The sequence below is a fragment of the Chionomys nivalis genome, chromosome 1 (genome assembly GCF_950005125.1).
Source record: "Chionomys nivalis chromosome 1, mChiNiv1.1, whole genome shotgun sequence".
Lineage (NCBI taxonomy): Eukaryota > Metazoa > Chordata > Mammalia > Rodentia > Cricetidae > Chionomys > Chionomys nivalis.
This window is the reverse complement of record NC_080086.1, coordinates 66,833,593-66,855,447: the sequence shown is the minus strand read 5'-3', so window position 1 is coordinate 66,855,447 and position 21,855 is coordinate 66,833,593.

The following is a 21,855-nucleotide window of genomic DNA, read 5'->3' as shown; positions in this document are numbered from 1 at the left end:
CAAGGAAGCAAACAAACAAAATCCCCAAAACAAAACAAAACAAAACGAAAAACCTAGCTGGGCATGGTGCTAGATGCACAGTAAGTCAGTGCTCAGGAGGCAGAGGCAGGAGGGTCAGAAGTTTCAAAACCATCTTAACCTACGTAGTGAGACCCAAGCTGGGCTACAAGAGACTGTCTCAAACAACAAGATATCAAGGCCCCATGTATCACATACCCCAGAGATTCCAGGCTAGGAGATGATAAATAATAAAGTTTGTGTCTCAATCCAGACATCACACTGAGACTCAGGAGAGGAAGTCTCCTAGAAGCCTGAGCCCAGGTGGTTGGAGAAGGAGAGACAGTAAGCCAGTTCTGCAGGCCCAGGCTTGTCTGTGCACCATCCTCCTGGGCAAAGACAGCCCCACACCACGGCACAGGACTCTGAAGAGGAGCCGGACCTGGATCCCAGCCCTTTACCCTCTAGCCAGGTGCTCCTGTGCAGCCTGCATCCTGCCTGACAGAGGCTGGCGAGCAGCTCAGTAGACAGCTCACACTGTGGAGGAGGGGAAGGTCTGGAGGACCAAAGGTGGCTGCAGGGTAGTAGAGACCTAGTGCCTGAGGCCTGGGGAGATGGCACAGAACCCAAGGACTTCCTAAGAGGGTCAAAATGGCTGCTCACTGGTCACAGAACTGTGACTGTGGAGGAGACTTATAACTGATGGTGACCTGTGGCTGTGCCTACTGTCTGGCCATGGCCTTGCCATTGCAGAGAGGGTTGTGATGAGAATTGCCCTTTCCCAGGCCACATCCTTATTCCCAAGATGAGCTGGGAGAGGGTGGAGAGGGGAGAGAGGGGAGAGAGGAGGGAGAGGGAGGAGAGGGGGGAGAGGGGGGAAAGGGGGGAGAGGGGGGAGAGGGCAGCCTCTCTCCAGGCTGAAAACCAGCTTGTGGCTGTATCTGATGGGATAAAATCTGAGGCTCCTGTGTGAAGACAAATGTGTGGCTCTTGCAGTGTTTCTGCTCCAAGAAAGGCCTCTCATCCTTCCTTCTCCACCGTCCCTCCTTACCTCCCTCCCTCTCCCTTTTTTCCTTCCAATAGTGTCTCACTATGTCCACCAGGTTGGTCTCAAACTCTTAGTCTTCTGAGCACTGGGATTAAAGGCATGAACCACCTCACCCAGCTAGACCTCCGATCTTTCTTTCTTTCTTTCTTTCTTTCTTTCTTTCTTTCTTTCTTTCTTTCCTTCTTCATTTCTTTTTTTTGGGGGGTGGGTGGGTGGGGATTGGTTTTTAGAGACAGGGTTTCACTGTGTAGCTTTGGTTGTCCTGAAACTCACTATGTAGACCAGGCTGACCTTGAACTCAGAGATCCACCTGCTTCTACCTTCAGAGTACTGGGACTAAAGATGTAGGATACCATGCCTGCTTTTTTTTTTTTTTTTTTTTTTTTGTCTTTCCTAACCCTAAATAAAGTTTAGGGCTTGCCTTGGTGGCACATAGTGTCACGTGATCCCAGCACTCAAGAAGTAGAGGCAGAAAGAATGGACATTTGAGGCTATCCTCAGGAATGTCAGCTTCTTGGCCATCCTGGGCTACTTTCCAGTGATGGGGTTATTTATCTGCCATCCAGGGCTCAGAGGACACAGAAGGGCAAGAGGCAGAGAATCCCAGGCCTTTGGAGGTCATGGAGAGCATGAAAGAGGAGAGAGCTGGCTGCTTCTTTTGTTTTTTTTTTTTTTTTTTTTTTTTTTTTTTTTGGTTTTTCGAGGAAGGGCAAGTGATGGGAAAGATTTTTCATTCCTCAGTGAAACAACAAAAATTTATTTCTCCCATTTCCTTCTCTGAGATTAATGATAAACTGTCTGTCCCCTAAAGAAAATGATAACGACTTTAATTTTACTTGCAGGCTTAGAAATGCCATTTCCACGCAAAACAGGGAGCCGTAATCAGAGCTGAGCCTGGCATCACTTTGATAGAAAATGGTTTCCTTTCTCTCTATTGCTTCCCTCCTTTCCCATGCAAACCAAGATGCCCGACAGCTAAGAACAATGCTCAATAAAGTGAAATCATATTTTAGTCAAAATAGGCTGAGACTGCTTCCAGCCAACTGTAAATTAGCATTTTGAGGGCAAATATGCAGACAATTTGAGATAATGAAGGCTGATTATTCAATCCAATGAATGTTAACTAGGAAGCAGGGCCTCAGCAGCCTTATCTCGCTCTCTTCGATTTATTTTTTTAATCGTTTCACATTTGAACTCTTTATTTGTTTCTGTTTTCTGTGCAGCACGCACACATACACACACACACACACACATGTCCCTCCCTCCTCATTTTGCCCAGGTTGTAGCACAGTGTCATTCAGGGGGTTGTCCGTTTGTCTATACTGACCTTAGGAAGGATCAACAGTCCTCACTGAGCCCCTGCAGTGTTTTGGATCCTTTGGGGGGAATCGGAGGGGGCCTGAGGTCTGTTGATGTTGTTAAACACAGCCTTTGTTTCTCTGGGCTCAGAGCAGCAGGCATTGTGCAGGACCTGGAAACCTGATTCTTGTTTATAAAAGAGGATGCCAGGGTGTGCAGGCTTAGGGAGTATATGTGTCCTTGAAATCCAAAACAGTGAGAGGAATACAATCCTCCAAGGCCTTGAGGAGGCTCCTCTGCCCCCATCCCAGACATGAAAAACTTCCTCAAAATGGTTTTAGCTGTAGTCAGGACAGACTTCACAATCTGTGGGCCATGGGTACAAAGCCAGAGTTCATAGAACCTTGCTGAAAATGGTTGTAAAAGTTGGTGATGCGTGCCTTTAATTCCAGCACTAGGGGGTTAAAGGAGGGCGGAAGCCAGACTGGTCTACAGAGTGAGTCCCAGGTCAGCTAGACTACATAGAAAGACTGAGGATTTTAAGACAGCCAAAACAGAATACAGGGCACACACCCAAGCAGCTGAGTGTGGCTCTTATAGCCAAAGAGGCATCAAGTGGAGGCTCAAGGCACGCAGGTATATACCTGCATTCTCCATGTTCTGGAGGCAGAGGCAGGAGGGTCATTATCAGTTACACAGCCAGTCTGAGGCCTCCCTGACTCCGCCCCAAACAATGCAGGTGGAAGGGCTGGGTTTGGTGGTGCACACTGCACACCTGCAGTCCCCAATTCAGAAGGCGGAAGCAGGAGGCTTGCCATAAATCTGAGGCAAGCCTGGTCTATGAAGTGAGACCTTGTTCAAAATAAACAGGGCTACTTCTCATTCTCAGTGGGTAAGAACAAGACAGCCTGAGTTCAGACCTACCTTAATACCCTGGTGTGGCCATCATGGTAGGCCTGTACCCCACTGCTGGGAGCGTGCAGAAGGAGGATCACTGGGGCTGACTGGTCACCAGCCTTGCTGGTGAAAACAGCAAGCTCTGGGTTCACTGAAAAAGTGTTTCAAGAAAATAAGGCAGACCTACAGAAGAAAATACCTGAGTTCTTCCCTGGCCTCAACATGCATGTACACACATATGCAGATACCATACATGTTCCTCACTATACACACAAAAGGACACAAAGCCAAGCGAGCAGAAAGTCTGCACGAGAGTCAGTGCACCCCTCCCCCCAGGTCCTGTGTGCCACCATCATATTCCTATGTCTCTGCTCGTCCTGGGCCCTCACTGAGTCTTCCTACAGCCTCTCCTCCCTGCCCTTGTTGTTCCACACCTACCCCAGGGCTCTGTCCCAGCCTCAGTTGTCCCACTTGTAAATGGGATTGTGGTGGGTGGGACCTGCTTGACGCGGTCGTGGGAAGCTGGAGTGTTTGATACAGGTAACGAAGTCTCATCTAGGCTAGCCTCAGGAAAGTGCCCACAATGCTCACTGCTCTGGGAAGCCTCTCATACTGCAGCCCATGGAACCAACTGCCCTCTTGTCTTGGATTTCCACATTTCGAAGTCCCCTTTCCTCAGCTTAAGGTTATAGAATTTTCTGGAACTCTCTCCTAAATGTCTAGGTGTTCAGCTGATATCTCACTTTTATGTCTTGCTTACTCTTCTTGCTTTGTCTTTCTTTTTAAGGAAGTCCTAGTTTATGGGTGTGGGTGTTTCGCCTACATGTATGTACCACGTGTATTCCTGGTGCCCTCAGAGGTCAGAAGAGGGCATCGGATCCTCTAGAACTAGAGCTATAAGAGGTTGTGAGCCACCATGCTGAAAACTGAACAGGCACCTCTGGAAGCTTTATTTACTTATTTTACATAAGTCTATGTAGGTGTTGTGCAGGCATGGGGCTCATGCATAGCAAGCACCTGTGGGGAGGCCAGAGATTAACACTGAGTGTCTTTCTTAGTTGATATCCACTTTATTTTACAGAGGGTCTCTTGTTGAACCCAGAGCTCGAACATTTGGAGCCAACATACTCTAGGGATTTGGTCTCCATCTCCTGAACCCTGCGTGCAGGAATTACAGTCAGGGAGTCATGGAACATGGCTTTTCTTTTAAATTTCCTTCCTTCCTTCCTTTCTTCTTTCTTTTCTTTCTTTCTTTCTTTCTTTCTTTCTTTCTTTCTTTCTTTCTTTCTTTCTTTCTTTCTTTCTTTCTCCTCCTCCTCCTCCTCCTCCTCCTCCTCCTCTTCCTCCTCCTCCTCCTCCTTCTTCTTATTTTTCCTGAGACAAGAGTTTTCTGTAGCTTTTGGAGCCTGTCCTGGAACTCGCTCTATAGACCAGGCTGGTCTTGAACTCACAGAGATCCACCTGTCTCTGCTTCCTGAATGCTGGGATTAAAGGTGTGCACTACCACTGCCTGGTTTGCTTGCTATCTATCTATCTATCTATCTATCTATCTATCTATCTATCTATCTATCTATCTTCCTTTTTTTGAGCCAGAGTTTGTGTAACAGTCTTGGCTGTTCTGGAACTTGCTTTGTAGACCAGTTTGGCTTCGAACTCACAGAGATCTGCCTGCCTCTACCTCCCGAGTGCTGGGATTAAAGGTGTGCACCACCACTGCCCAGCTTATTTTCATTTTTTAATGTGGATGCTGGGTACCCTGAACTCTGGTTTTTATGATTATGGTGCAATCCCTTTATCCATGGAATCATCTTCCTAGTGTCTTTTTTTTTTTTTTAAACAAAGCCTTGAACTCACTACTGCGAACTCACTTTGTAGACCAGGCTGGCATCAAACTGCTGATAATCCTGCTTCAACTTCCCACATGTTGGAATTTCAGGGTGTGAATCTACTATGCCTAGCTACACTTTTAGAAATATCTGTTTTTTCCATCACATCTTTCCTTGGGGATTGGAGAGATGGCTCAGCAGTTAAGAGTGCTGATAGCTTTAGTAGGGGTTTTGTGAGGTTCTCAGCACCTACTTTGGGCCACTCACAACTGCTTTTAACCCCAGCTCCAGGGGCCCCAATGCCTCTGTTCTCTTCAAACACCTTTACTCAAATGCAAATACCCACACAGATATGCATAATTTTAAAAGATAAAAATAAATTTTATAAATAAGTTGGGTGTAGTGACAGATGACTTGTTTGTTTTATTTGTTGAGACAGGGTTTCTCTGTATAGTCTGGAACTCTGTAGACCAGGCTGACATCAAATCAGATATCCACCTGCCTCTGCCTCCAGAATGCTGGGAGAAGAGGCAGCCTTCCCCATGCCTTTCTAGCATCTGTCTTGAATCCCAGCACTCACTCAGGAGGGATAGGTGCATCTCTGGAAATTTTCGAGGTCAGCCTGGTCTATACAGCAAGTTCCAGATCAGTGAAGTACACAGTGAGAATCTGTCTCAAAAATACCAAAGAATTAAATTAAAATAAACAAATCTTTGCGTTGTAAAAATGCTCAGTAGAGTTTTCTATACTGAACCCTGACAGGCAAAGCACAGAATAAGACAGATATCTTCTTCAATTCCCTGACACTGCATACAAGGTGGATGCTTCCTCTCCTGAAGAAGCCTTGTCCTGTGCACAAACTCCCTGACTCCATCTTGACTTCCTTCACCTCCTGCTGTCCCTACAGGGCTCTGTGCTCCACAGCTGGTCAGGGAAGCTCCTGTACTCCTTAAACATTGTCCTTGGAGATCTCAGGAGAGCCTGTATGTATATATGTGGAGTATGTGTTCATGAGTGTGTACACATGTGCTTGCAAGGGGTGCACATGTGTGTGCATCTAGAGGTCCGAGGTTGATGTTCTATGCCTCCCTCAATCACTTTCCACTTTATATTTTGAGCGTTGGTCTCTCTGAACCCAGAGCTCATCAATTTAGCTAGACTAGTTGGACAGCAAGCTCCAGGGATCCACTTGTCCCTACCTCCCCCAGAGAAAAGGTGGGAGGTAACAGCAACACCCCTCATGTCCACTTCTTTAGCTTTATTTTACTGTTGTTGTTTTTGAGACAGGCAATCACTATGCAACTCTATGTAGATCAGGCTGGCCTGGAATGCACAGAAATCTGCCTGCCTCTGTCTCCCAAGTGCTGAGACTAAAGATGTGTGCCACTGTGTCTGCCTTAGTTTTGTTTATTTTAGATTTGTGTGTGAGTGTGCGTGTGTGGGCGTGCGTGCGCGTGTGAGCATGTGTGTGTGTGTATATAAGTGTTTCTGCCTTCGTGCGTATGTGCACCATGTGACTGGTGGCTGTGGAAGTCGTAAGAGGACACTGGATCAGCTGGGTGGTAACTCACGCTTTTAATTCCAGCACTTGGACCATCCTGGTCTACAGAGCCAGTTCCAGGACAGCCAGAGCAACACAAAGAAACCCTGTCTCAAAAACCAAAACAGGGCTGGAGAGATGACTCAGAGGTTAAGAGCATTGCCTGCTCTTCCAAAGGTCCTGAGTTCAATTCCCAGCAACCACATGGTGGCTCACAACCATCTGGAATGAAGTCTGATGCCCTCTTCTGGCCTGCAGACATACACACAGATAGAATATTGTATACATAAATAAATAAATAAATAAATATTTAAAAAAAATTAAAAAAAAAAAACCAAAACAAAACAAAAAAGTGGGCATTGGATCCGATGGAACTGGAGTAGCAGGCAGTTGTGAGCTGCCATGTGAGTGCTGGAAACCAAACCCAGGTCCTTTGCAAGAGCATCAACTCCTCTTAACTACTGAGTCATCGCTCCAGTTCTGGCTCATTTATTTAGAAACAGGGCCTCACTTTTTAACCCTGGCTGTCCCAGAATTCACTAGCTAGACTAGGCTGGTCTGGGAACTCACAGAGATCCTCCTGCCTCTGCCTCCTGAGTGCTGTGATGAAAGGCGTGCGCCATGAGTCTAGATTTATGTCTGTCTCTTACACGGGTGTAGGAGAGTGAACCAAGGTTCTGACGTTTGTACAGCTGTCACTGTACCATGACGCCATCTCCCCAGCCTCAGATGCTCACTTTTGAGGGGTGAGCACCCTGCTCCCAGCTCTCTGAACACAGTTAAGGGTCCAGATTCATTTCTTTTTCTTGGCATTCCTGAGAGCTCCTTACCTCCCGCTACAAGGCCAGCTCAGGTCCCTGCCACAGCCTCCCACCTTCTGGCCACAGTCTGTCTCAGAGGCTGCTTGGCCAGCCTCGCCTGGTCCTGCCTGCAGAAACATCTGGGCAGAATCCACCAGGGTCTCCTCCTCAGCTGGAGAATGGGAGCGGAGCGGGAGTGGGAGCGGGGGGAGGAGCCAGGGTGAGTGGCAGCTTTCAGGGACACCTCACTCTTCTTGACATGTTTACTCACAGGCTGTCTGGGAAAGTGAGAATCCTCTCTAATGGGTGTTTCACCCAATTAAATAATTAACTCTGAGTGTTGCTAAGCATTCTGGGCTCAGGCTCCCCTTCCTGGAGGGGCCCTCCTGTCAGGCGGAGGCTGCTGCCAACCAGGGCCTGGCCTAGGCCAGGAGGAAGCTGCCCGGAGGGGCTGGGAGAGTGCCCAGCTCCTGGGAGCTCACTAGACAGGGAAAGAATGGTGAGGAGTTCAGATAGGGAACGAGAGTCACAAAGGGATGGCAGAACCTTCTAGAGATTTTCCATTGGCTTTCTAAGTTTTACCCTCCCTGCCCCCATCCTACCCATACCCCACTACAGGAAAAAGAAGAGGAAACTCCCCTCTACATGTATTTAGGAGAAAAGGCACTCTCCCTGCTGGGCAACCAGGCTAGAAGTCTACAGGGAGAAGCTAAATGCATTTGGCTCATTCATGCTATAGAATATCACTCAGCCCTCAAAAAGAATGGATTGCTAAGCATGGGTGCCACATGTGTACGGTCCCAGCACTTGAGAAGGGGAAGTAGAGGCAGGAGACTTAGAAATTCAAGGTTATCCTTGGCTATATATGAATTTTGAAGTCAGTCTGAGCTACATGATACTTTATTTCAAAACAAAAACAAACAAACAAAGAGATCATTTATGTGTGGATGTGATTGATGATTTGAAAGAATATAGACCCATAAGGAATGGCACTACTAGTAAGTTTGGTTTTGTTGGAGTAGGTGTGGCCTTGTTGGAAGAAGTGTGTCCCTATGGGGGTGGACTTGAGGTCTCCTATGCTCAAGCTATGCCCAGTGCGGCACACAGTTGCTTCTGCTGCTTGTGGGTCAAGATGTAGAACTGTCAGCTCCTTCTCTAGCACGTCTGTCTGTCTGCCACCATGCCACCAACCATGCCAATAATGAACTAAACTCCTGAACTGTAAGGCAGTCCCAATTTAAAGTTCTCCTTTTTAAGAGTTGCTGTGGTCATGGTGTCTCTTCACAGCAGCAGAAATCCTAAGATGGTGGACAAGCAAAAAAAAAAAAAAATCCCTTTTTGTAAAGGGATTACAAAGAGATTGTAAAGAAGAGGAAGAAAGGAAGCTGGACTGGAGAGATGCTTGAAGGGTAAAGCAGCGGTGGCGGGTGTGCATTCATGCACACACATGCTGTGAGATAATGCTCTTGTGCCCTGTAAAGATTTGTCATGTGTATTAGTTTAATAAAACACTGATTGGCAAGTATCCAGGCAGGAAGTATAGGCGGGGAAACCAGACTAAGAGAATTCTGGGAAGAGGAAAGGCAGAGAGGCAGTCACTAGCCAGACACAGAGGAAGCAAGATGAAAATGTCTCACCGAGAAAAGGCACCAAACCATGTAGCTAAACATAGATAAGAATTAAGGAGTTAATTTAAGTTGTAAGAGCTAGTTAATAATAAGCCTGAGCTAATAGGTCAAACAGTTTATAATTAATATAAGCCTCTTTGTGTTTCATTGGTACTGAATGGCTGTGGAACTGGGTGGGACAGGAACTTCAGTCTGTACACATGTAGATAATGTATTTAAAAAAACAAAAATAAAGTTTAAAAAAGCAGTGAAGAATTATTGAGAAAAATAGAATGACATAAGATAACTTAGAAAACAGGTTCTTGGGCAGGAGAGACAGCTCAATGGTTAGAGCATTGGCTGCTCTTGCAGAGGACCTGGGTTCATTTCCAAGCATATACAGGGCATCTCATAATCTTATAATCCCAGTCCCAGGAGATCTGACAACCTCTTTTGGTATCTATGAGTACCGAATGCTCATGGCATACATAATACATATAAGCAAAACCACTCATGCACATAAAATAAGAAAAAAAAGAAAGAAAATAAGATTCCTAACCTAGGGAGTTAAGGGTATTTTTAAAAAATATTTTTTAAACGTTTTGTTTATTTATTTATTTATTTATTTATTTTGTATACAGTGTTCTGTCTATATGCTTGCTGTCCAGAAGAGGGCACCAGATCTCATTACAGATGGCTGTGAGCCACCATGTGACTGCTGGGAATTGAATTCAAGACCTCTGGAAGAGCAGTCAGTGCTCTTAACCTCTGAGCCATCTCTCCAGCCCCCAACGGTATTTTTTTTTTTTTTTTGTCTTGTTTGAGACAGGGTTTCTCTTTGTAACAGTCTTGACTGTCCTGGAACTTGCTTTTAGATCAGGCTGGCCTCAAACTCACAGAGATCTGCCTGGTTCTGCCTACTGAGTGCTGGGATTAAAATTGTACACCATGACCAGCCAAGTTAAGGTTTTTGGTTCTTGAATCTGCATTTATCTCTCTCTCTCTCTCTCTCTCTCTCTCTCTCTCTCTCTCTCTCTCTCTCTCTCTCATTTGGAGACAAGGTTTCTACATATAATAACCCTGGCTGTTCCATGTTCCAGAGCGTATTCTGTAGACCAGGCTGGCCTTGAATTTACTGAGATCCACCTACCTCTGACTCCCAAGTACTGGGATTACAGGCATGAGCCACCACTGCCCTGCTGAATCTGTATTTTTTTTAAATATTTTTTCGATTTATTTATGTATACAATGTTCCTCCTGCATGTACACCTCTATGCCAGAAGAGGGCACCAGACCTCATTACAGATGTTTGTGAGCCACCATATGGTTGCTGGGAATTGAACTCAGGACCTCTGGAAGAACAGCCAGTGTTCTTAACCTCTAAGACATCTCTCCAGCCCCTGAATCTGCATTTTTTAGTAATATTTGTTTCAACTCAAAGTAAGATACGAACACTACAGTCCTGTGTTCGGTGACTCAAAATATCAAGTTTCTATCTTGTATGGGCAGACCATGACCCTGGTATTTATTTTCATTTCTTTTTCCTTGTTTATGAGACAGAGTTTCATGTATCTCAGGCTGTCCCTGACGTGTGCTACCATGGTAGTTCCGATCACTTCTTCCTTTAAATTTCGTTTTTATTATTTCATTTTAAAAAATGTGTTGGGGTGTTTTACCAGAATGGACGTCAAATTCCCTGTAGCTGGATGGTTGTGAACGGTCATGTGGGTGCTGGGACTTGAGCCTGGGTCCTCCACAAGATCTGTAGTACTGTCATCTTAACCCCCGGCTACCTCTCCAGCCCCCGGTTTCTCATTTCTAATCTTCCCTTTGAAAATACTGTTTGCCTGGCAGAGTGCATATCTTTAATTCCAGTTCTTGGGAAGTAAAGACAGGAGGATCAGAAATACAAAGTCATCCTTGGCTACCAATAGTTTGGTGTTAATTGTCTTTGGACAGACTCTAGAGCAGTGGTTCTCAACCTGGGGGTCACTAGCTTCTCAAGGGGTTACTTAAGATCATCAGAAAACACAGATAGTTACATTGTGATTCATAATTGCAGCAAAATTGCATTATGAAGAAATAACAAAGATAATCTTATGGTGGGGATGGGGGTTCACCACGTCATGAGGAACTATATCAAAAGATCACAGCATTAAGAAGGTTAAGAACCTCTGCTCTAGAGGCTGGGCCTCTGGATGTGTGATCTTTTGGGGGGTGATCTCAATTGCACTAATTGATGGGGAGAAATCCATCTTGACTGTGGGAAGGACCGTTGCCTGGGCAGAGAATCCTTGTTTTCACAACATGGAAAAAGCCCACTGAGTGCTAGCATGCATTGGCTTGTCTCTGATCCGGCTCCCACACTGTAACCTCCCCACTATGACACACAGGAACCTGAACTGTGAGCCTTAATAAACTTTCTCCCTTGAGCTGCTTTTGCTAGGGAATTATTACTGCAGCAGAGAAGAAACTAAGACAGCAACATAGAGAGTTTGAGTCCAGTCTGGGCTACAGACTGAAACCTGGTCTCAAAAGACCCGAATGAATGAATGAATCAATCAATCAATCAAGCAAGCAAGCAAGCAAGCCTGGTTGTGACCTTCTCTATAGATCCAATCTTTACACAAGTCCCAAAATGAGCAAGGAGCTGTCCTTTAGGACTCGGCCACTGGATGGCATCCTCGATACACTTGCCACCACTGCAGGGTCAGCCCAGATGATGATGATGATAATCATCGTGATTTGAGACAGCCTAGGGCTTGGAAGCCAAGACTGGCTCAGCCTCCCCAGTTTACGAGCGTGCTTCACAATGCTCAGGGAGGTTATCTTTTAAACCATGTAGGAACCAAAATTGAACTATTGCTTACCTCCCGCTCTGCAAGTCCCAGAGGTTCCTGAAATGAGAGATGTTGTTGTACCCAAATAGAATGGGACTGGGAAGCAGAGGGTGAGGTCAAAAGAACTCAAAAGTAATTTAAAGAGAGCCTGGATCTCTCCCACTGCTATAGCGGGCTGAAATGGAAGCAGAGGGTACCTAGTTTCAAAACTCAAAACCTGCACCAGCTGTGTGGCCTTAGGCAAGTTCTGTATCCTCTCGGTACGTGGTTCCTCAGCTGTGAACGGACTTAGGCAATGGCGGCAGCTCTTTCCTTTGAGGAAATGTGTTTAAAAAGTACAAACAGCAGTGAATACAGAGCTACACCCCACAGGCAGACAGCACTTGGAACTGTTACTAACTCTGCTCCCTGCTCTGGAAGTAGAGAAGTGTGGTTACAGGCCCATTAACTGCGGAGTAAATGAAGCTGGGTCTTGTTCCCACGCTCCCTGGGGCAGGCAGCCGGCTGAAGCTGGGGTTGGGCAAGTAGAAGGGGGCCCTTTGAGGGGATGATAAGTCATGGCTGGTGAGGTACCCTGCATTCCATTCCCTCTACCACACCTCCACCAAAGCTACCTCCCCCTCCTGGAAGTCCCCAGCTTCTCTCCTTTCTCAAATCTGACTGAAGGCCTTCTCTGAAAGCCTGTTTCTGGAAGTCCTTGACTAATTAAGGTTTCTGCTACACAGCTATACCCCAGACATATTAAGACATGATGGTATCTACCTGGATGCCTGACCTGAAAACTGCCTCTTAAACATTAACAGTACAGCTTTATAAGGGCCTCAGGACGTCTTCTGAAATTGTTTCAATGAATGTGAAAGACCCTACAGACCTCCTCCTCAGAACCCGCAGCTAGCAGGCTCCTGGGAGAATGTCCTGTTTGCTTGAAAGATTCTCAGGATCAGCAGCTAGCCTGCTCTCGTGAGAGGAAAACAAGATATCTATAAGATAGGACATCTACAAAGCAGGATGACTGCAAAGTAGGATATCTGTAAGATAAGAACAGGATGTCTGCTGCCAGACATCCATGCTGGGAGAGGAAAACCATTCATGCCCCCCCCGCCCCCGCCTCATTCCGATAACCACGGTTCTGCTTCTGTAAAACTTGCTTTTGCTGCCCTCTTTCCTATAAAAAGACCTCCTCCCAGTCTGCAGGTGCGCAAGTCCTCCGAAAGACTTTGCTGCCCGCAGGTACCTGGGTCTATCTAATAAACCTCTTGCAGTTTGCATCCAACCCGTGGTCTCGGCCTGGTCTTTGGGTCCGGGGGTCTCCACCTGAGGGAAGGTCCCTGCTGGGGTCTTTCAAATGGAAGCACAACAGTGGAAAGCCGACTCAGAGAAGTAGGCCTTTGTTTAAATGTGAACCCTACCTGTCATTTTTTTTTTTTTTAAATACTGGGCTGGAGACTTGGCTCAGTGGTTAAGAGAAGTTGCTGTTGCTGCAAGGGATCTGTTGTAATAGGAGCGGCGGGCTGCGTTCTGGCACCTGGCCGCCCGCATGGCTAGCTTATACCCCGAAATAATTACACAGAAACTGTATTCTTTTAAACACTGTCTGGCCCATTAGTTCCAGCCTCTTATTGGCTAACTCTCACATCTCGATTAACCCATTTCCAATAATCTGTGTAGCACTATGAGGTGGTGGCTTACCAGGAAAGATCTTAACCTGTGTCTGTCTTGGAGAGGAGAATCATGACGACTGCCTGACTCGGCTTCTTTCTCCCAGCATTCTGTTCTATTTACGCCGCCTACCTAATTTTCTGTCCTATTAAAGGGCCAAGGCAGTTTCTTTATTTAACCAATGAAATCAACACAAAACAGAAGACTCGCACATCAGGGATCAGGGTTCAACTCCAGCACCCACATGGAGTCTCACTATCTCCTCGGGCACCAGGCATGAATGTGGCACACAGATATACATGTAGGCAAAACACTCATATACATGAAATAATAAAAATAAATGAAAAATTAAAAAAAAAGTTCCCAGTAGAACACAAACCCCACATACTCATGAGAGAAGCCATTGTCATTTTGTAGCTTTTGTAGGATTTGGTAGCACAGCTAGGTAGTAGGCTGGTCCAGAGCCTACTCACTGAGGTGACCTTATAATGGGCTGCATGGCCCCCAGACCATAACAAATTCAACTGCTCTCACCTCATATTGACCTTCCCAGAGTGTTGGCCCAGTGAGATCCAAGCTGATCCAAAAGTCCCTCCCCGCAATAAAACCACTTCTGGTGTCATGCCTGCCATTCTAGCACCTGGGGACATTGGGCCCAACTCACTGCCATCTGCACCCTACCGCACTGTCCCTGTGTGTCCTCATCATTCCCTTCCTGGAGGGCCAGTGCCCCTCCTTTAGGTCAGCTTAGGCTAAATGCCACCTTCGTGGTTCAGCTAAATGTCACTTCTTCCATAAAGCTTCCTTTCCTGAGGAACTTGCCAGCCATTCATAGTGATACATGCCTATCATTCCAGCAACTGGAAGGCTGAGGCAGGAGGATTGCTTCCAGATAGAGGCCAGCCTGAGTTACATAGTAAGTTACAGGTCAATCTGTGATCATATCAAGATGTTTAGCCAGGCAGTGGTGGCTCTCACCTTTAATCCCAGCACTAGGGAGGCAGAGGGAGGTAGATCTCTGTGAGTTCTAGGCCAACCTGATCTACAGAGTAAGATTAGGACAGACTCCAAAGCTACAGAGAAACTCTGTCTCGAAAAAACAAAACAAAACAAAAGATGTTAAAAAAAATAAAAGGTAGGGTTGCTGGAGAGATAGCTTAGCTTAGCAGTTAAGAGCACTGGCTACTCTTCCAGAGGGCACAGTTCCCAGCAACCACATGACAGCTTACAACTGTCTGTAACTCCAGTTCCAGAGGATCTTATACCCTCTTCTGGCTCCTTCAGGTACTGCACACACATGGTGCTCTTAAATTCAGGCAAACACATGATAATAAATAAAATCTCAGCAGCAACATAAAAAACCAGGCATGATTGTACAGGGAAAGAAATGCAAAGTTTCCTCCTGTGTTCTTGCTAAGGGCATATCAGCTTTAACTAGAATTTGATCTTCCTGATGGAGAATCCCATGAAAAATCACCCAACTCTGTTTTAGAACCTGAGGTCAAAATGCCCCAACTAGCTTAGCTTCTGTTAAATCACCTATTTGTGCAGCCTCCTCCTGCAGCTGCTAAGTGAGACAGCAGGATATGGCTTTTGCCTTTAAAGCCCCACAGTCTGAATGCTCAGGGATACCCTAGTGTCATCCCATCCATCTGGAATAAAGACTTTCAATGGCTATAAACTGTGTCTGAGTGGGCTCTGATGGGCTCTCTCTATCACCTGTAATCCTAGAACACAGCCAGATGTACATGGAGCAGGACCATGTACAAAATGAGGTAACAAGCCATGAACCACGTGGAAGCACATAGATTAATAGAAATGGGCTAATTGAGATTTTAAGAGCTAGTTAAAAATAAGTCTGAGCTATTGGCTGAGCATTTATAAGTAATATTAAGCCTCTGAGTGGTTATTTGGGCACTGTCAGGAGGGAGAGTTGCATTTGTGCTTGCTAGGTAAGCCCTCTATTAACTGAGCTATATTCCCAGCCCACATAGCTCGGGCGCATGTGTGCTTGTGTTTGAACATACCTTATTTAAGTCATATAGTAGTTTTTCTTCTCACTCATTTATTTATTTACATGTGTGTAAGTGCAAGAGTGGTGCCACAGCATACAGAGGTCAAACTAGAGGAGGTTGGTTCCCCCTTCCACCATGTGGGTCCTGGGGATTGAACTCAGGTCATCAGGCTTTGTAGCACTCACTTTTGCCTGCTGAGCCATCTTGTCTCCCCTATGTGGCAGAATCTTAACACTAAACTCACTGTGGACAGTGGGTGAAACAGGAGGCTATGCTGTTACTGATAGAATTCTGTTCAGTGGTAGCCCCAAAAGATTGCATATCCTATTGGGGCATTGTTGTGGGATAATCTTGTTGCACACTGTGAAAATGTGTCTTTGCCAAGGCACCTTATGATTGGTTTAATAAAGAGCTGAATGGCCAATAGCTAGGCAGGAGAGGATGGGCGGGACTTCAGGGAAGAGATAGGAACTCTGGGAAGAAGAGAAGTAGAAGACACCAAGGAGACACTGAGGAAGTCTGACATACAGTATGGAGGAGAGGTAATGAGCCATGTGGCAGAAAGTAGATTAATATAAACAGGTTAATTTAAGTTATAAGAGCTAGTTATAAACAGGCCTAAGCTAAAGCCAAGCTTTCATAATCAATAAGAAGTCTCCATATCATTATTTGGGAGTTGGAGTCCATAGAAAGGCTGGCCCTAGGACATGGCAACACAAGTTTTAATCCCAGCATCAGGAAGCTGAAGTGGCAAGATCCTTTGAAACTCAAGGTCAGCTTAGGCAACATAGTGAGTTCCAGCTCACCCAGGGCTACACAGCAAGATCCTGTGGTAATAATTTTAAAAAATCTATAGCTTAGCCTAGTGATGATGTGGTTTTCTTGGTTAGTGTAAGTATACTCTGAGATGTTCACAGCATCTAAAAGCGTCCCCCAACCATGTTTCTCAGAATGCATACCCACAGTTAAGCAACATATGACTGCTTTCTCTGCAAGGTGACGGCTGTCTTGTGCTTAGGAACACTAGACAGCATGTTAGCAAGGCACTTGCAGGCTTTGAACATCAAAGGCAAGCCTGTAGGGTGGCGCACACCTTTAATACCAGTGCTTGAGAGGCAGAAGCAGATCTCTGTGATTTCCAGGCAAGTTTGGTTTATACACTGAGTTCTAGGCCAGTCGGGTCTACATAGACAGAGCAGTGGTTCTCAACCTGTGGGTCACTGCCCCTTTGGGGGTCTAATGACCTTTCACAGGGGTCGCATATCAGATATTCACATTATGATTCATGACAGAAGAAAAATTACAGTTATGAAGTAACAACAAAATAATTTTATAGTTGGGGTCACCACACCGTGAGGAACTAAATTAGAGGTCACAGCATTAGGAAGACTGAGAACCAATGACACAGAGGGACCCCGTCTCAAAAAAAAAAAAATACTATAGGACTCCCAGTTACAGGTTTCAGGGACCTGTCACAAGTCTGTGACCTTGTCAGGGTCTCTCTTACCTCCAGGAGAAGGAGGGATGTCTCTTCATGGCATGTGCTGGGCCTCGTCATAAGGGCCATGTCTTTCTGTTTTTTCTTTTTTTAAAGATTTATTTATTATATATACAACATTCTGCCTCTATGTATGCCTGCACCAGAAAAGGGCATCCACTCTCATTACAGATGGTTGTGAGCCACCATGTGGGTGCTGGGAATTGAACTCAGGACTTCTGGAAGAGCAGCCAGTGCTCTTAATCTCTGAGCCATCTCTCCAGCCCCATGTCTTTCTTTTTGAAAAAGCTGTGTTTATTTACTCTCTCTCTCCCTCTCCCCGACCCCTCTCTGTGTATATACAACTTTTTGGAACTGGTTCTCTCCTTCCATCCTGTGGGTTCCAGGAATCAGGCTTGGTGGCTGGCAATTGCTTTATCCACTGAGTCATCTTAATATGCCCATAGGGCCCTGTGGCAATTTGAAAGAAAATGGCCCCCCAAAGGGAGTGGCACTATTAGGAGGTGTGGCTTTGTTGGACTGGGTGTGACTTGTTGGAGGAAATACATCACTGTGGAGGTCTCATATATGCCCAAGCCACACCCCGTGTCCCAGTTCACTTCTTGTTGCCTGCTGATCAAGATGTAGCCAGCACCATGTCTTCCTGCATGCCACTATGTCCTGCCATGGTGATAATGGACTAATCTCTGAAACTGTAAGTTAGCCCCAATTAAATGTTTTCCCTTTAAGAGTCGCCATGGTCACTGTGTCTCTTTACAGCAATAGGAACCATCTCCTTCTAAAGCCTGAAAGCCCAACTCTCATTCTGACTCCACCAGGTTGAACTCAAGGAAAGGTGGTTCCTGTGAGCCAGAAGGAGATGGGTCAGCAAGGCATGGGGCAACTCCGTGCTGCCTGGAGCACTTTAGGCAGAGGAACCGGCCAGGGATCAAGAGGAGAGATGGTCGGTGTCTTGGTTAGGACTTCTACTGCTGTGACAAAACCCTATGACCAAAAGGAAGTTGAGAAGGAAAGGGTTTGTGTGACTTTCACTTACTTCCAAATTGTAGTTCCTCATTTAAGAAAGCCAGGACAGGAACTCAAACAGAGCTGGAAGCTGGAGGCAGGAGCTTATGCAGAGGTCATGGAGGAGTGTTGCTTACTGGCTTGCTTCTCATGGCTTGCTCAGCCTGCTTTCTTATAGAATCCAGAACCACCAACCCAGGTGGCAGCACCCACAATGGACTGAACCTTCTCCATCAATACCTAATTAAAAAAAAATGCCTTATAGGGGATCTTACGGAGGCATTTTCTCAATTGAAGTTCCCTCCTTCAGATAACTAACTCTACTATGTGTGTCAAATTGACATAAGACTAGCCAGCACAGCCGGTTTGCTCAAAGTGCACAGACCCTGCTGGGTGTAGCCTTGCAAGCCAAGGCAAAGAGTTTTATTCCCTTGGAGAGATGGGGAAGGGGTAGGGTGGGACTCCAAACCTTGTTCAGGCTGGCAAGTGCTGTCCATAGAAATTGCAGTTCTCTATATGAGCAGTAGAGGGCGGACCCAGCTAAGTGCAGAGTGAAGGAGGGCAATGGGCCTGGAAAGAGCTATGCTTTGGTCCTGAGCAGAACTTTGGGCGTGGACTCTACAGTTTCTGATAACCAAGCGGTGAGAAGCTGGCCTTGGTGATGCAGGTTGTCTTGTCAGCACTTGGAGGAGGAAGCAGGGGAATCAGGAGTTCAAGGTCATCAAGGTCTTCCTTGGCCAATCTGGGCTATGTGAAATTTTGTTCCAAGAGTAGAAAAAACAAACATATATGAAAGCTACATAAGTGGCTATAATCCCAATACTTGGCAGGTTAAAGCAGGAGGATCTCAAATTCAAGACTAAGGCAGGTGTGGTGGTATTGCCCTGGTCTACTTAGTGAGTTCTCCTATCTCAAAAAAAAAAAAAAAAAAAAAAAAAAAAAAAAAAAAAAAAGAAAGAAAGAAAGAAAAAATATCAAGGCTAACCTGGTCTACACAGTGTAACCTTGTCTTTAGAAGAGGGGGTGGGGTGTGTGGAGAAGGAGGAGTGCCCTCCCACCCGTGGGAGCTCTCTAACAAACCCTTTGCCTGCCTTGTCTCCCTTGTCTCAGTTTTTTGTTTGTTTGTTTGGTTTTATAAGAAATGGACCAGAGAATTCAAAGACAGAGATAAATCAAGAGGCTGGATGGAAGACTGCACCTTTACCCTGAGAAGCTAAAATCATCAGGGTTGCAAAAAACTTAAAACAAACAAACAAACAAACAGGTCAGAGGGGCTGGTAGACTGCAGGGAGAAACCCAATCATTTGCAGACAAACAATCCCAACAAAACAAAGCATGAAGGTCACATTATACAGTGGTGGAATGGCGGGAGCACCACTTAGCTATACATTTGTTTGCTCATTATTTTTTTCTTGGATCTTTTCTGTCCTCCTGAAGAATACTCCTTAGCAGGGTTTTGCACCTGCTTACCGGCTAAGCACAGCTTTTGTTTATTATGACTGAATCCTCAATTCACCTCACTCTTCAAGGCTAGTTATGCTGAATATTTAATTCTAACATGGCAGTTGTTTTCTTTCCATCCTTTGAGGATATTATTCTATTATGGTCTGTTTACCCTTGCCAGCAAGAGATTTGTCAGTTCAGTGGTTGTTTCTTTGTAGATGATATGACTTTACTCTCTAATTGCCTGGGGGGGGGAATCCTTTTTGTTGTGGAAATTTTCAAATACCTTAAAACAGGTAGAATAGTACAATAAATGTCTTCATTTCCAATATCTAGTTTCAAAAGTTGTCAACATGTCTCTGTTCTGCCCATCTCCCCACAGACCTTCCCCAGACAGAGTTTCACATAGCCCAGGCTAGCCTTAAACCCCAGATGTAGCTGGGAATGATCCTGTATTTCCCATCCTTGTGCCTTTATCTCCCATGGGTTGGGATTAAGGGCAAATACTGCCATGCCTGGTTTACGAGTTTCTGGGACTCAAACCTGGGCCAGGCAAACACTCTACCACCTGAGCGACAGCCCTCGCCCACCCCAGGCCACATCACAAGCCAGAACTGTGCCCTGTAACTGCCATTCTCTAAAGGCTGAGTTAGGAGGATTGTTAGGAGGTCAAGGCGGGGGTCCAGGACGGCCAGAGATGAACGCGTAGCAAGACCATGAAACAAACTAGACTGAGCCTGACTGTGGAGCCAGGTGTCAGGGAACCCGTCTGCCTTTCAGCTTAGAGAGAAGCGTCTTGTCCCAGACGGAGGAGAAGAATCCATTCCCACTCCCCTTGGAAGAAAAAAGGCACCAGCTTCGATGCCCTGAGTTTAGTTATCTGAAGCCAACTTGGATCCTGAAATATTAAATAGAAAATGTATGGGGGAAATGGTGAGACGGGAGATGGTTCAGCGGGTAAAGGCACCTGGCCCCAAGCCTGAAGGCCCGAGTTCCATCCCCCAGAGCCAATCAATGAGAAGAGAGAGCTCTCTCTCATCTTCACACGTGTGTGCAATACACCCTAGCTTTCCCCTTCCCACGTGTTTCTTTATATTTTCCTTGTCTTCCTTTCCTTCTTCACTTTGGGTCTTACTATGTAGCTCTGCTGGCCTAGAATTCACAATGTGGATCTACCAGCCTCTGCCTCACAGTGCTGGGACTGAAGACATGCTCTCCCACACATGGCTTTAAAGATATTTAAATAAAATAGTTTTCGCTAATGGCAAAGCTTGGGAGACTTTATAAATGCTGTAAGATATAGTATAACACATTTCTCTAAGAATTTCAGAATAATGAATGATGAAAAAGTTCAAACCTATCTCTAAAACAGAACAGCGACAGAGTTGGCTTGTCAACACCTTGATGAAATACACGAGACAATCAACTCAAAGGAGGAAAATATATTGGGGTTGAAGGTTTTGAAGGTTTCAATTCATGACCACTTGGCTCTGCTGTTTCTAGGACAGTTAGGGAGGATGTGGTGGACAAAGCTACTTACCTCCTAGGGGCCAGGATGAGTTACAGTCCTTCCACGGATCAAGACCCTCAGCTGGGTGCAGACCCCTAAGTCTTCATGGCCTCCCTCCAATAGCGTATCCAATTAGGACTCTGTCCAAAGATCAGTCCCCTGATGGCATCAGAGCCTTGCCCTTGAACACTCTGCTACAGTGGCAGCTGAATCCTCAATAAATACATAAGCCTTGAGGAGACACTTCAGATCCAAACCATAACAGGAGGCAGAGTAGGTTTCATCTTGTGAGCTTTCCCTGGGGAGATTTAAAAAAAAAAAAAAGTCTAGTCACCGCAGGCACAAACAGCAGGACAAAGTATTTAGTGATTCCAAAGTCCAGCTCAGTGAACCAATGATTTTACTGGGTTTTCTTACAGAGCATGGGTGAGGGGTTACTTAACAGAATTGCGGGTGATCTCTCGCCCCAACAACCATGCCACTAGAAAGTCTTACCCCAGCTGGGATGATGTTTTCCCCACAGCTGCGTGGGTGTCACCTCCCCTCCACAAGCAAACATCCACCATCCGTGCTGTCCTTTGGTGTGTTGTTTTTATTATTCCTAAAGTATTTTGAAACAAAGTCTACACTCAGTGTCTCTCTAGTGGGTAGCCATTGTCTTATATTATCCCTATGTGTTGAGGACAGCTAACAACACCCCTTCATACTCGCTACTTCTGGGTCACATTCAAATTTCCCTAATAGGCTCAAAAATGGCTTTTATCTCCAGTCTGTTGGCATTGGGGTACACATATTTTGCATTTAGTAATTATGGCTTATAAATTTCTTTTAACCCAGAGTAGTCTTCCCTTTCTTTAATTTCCTGCGATAA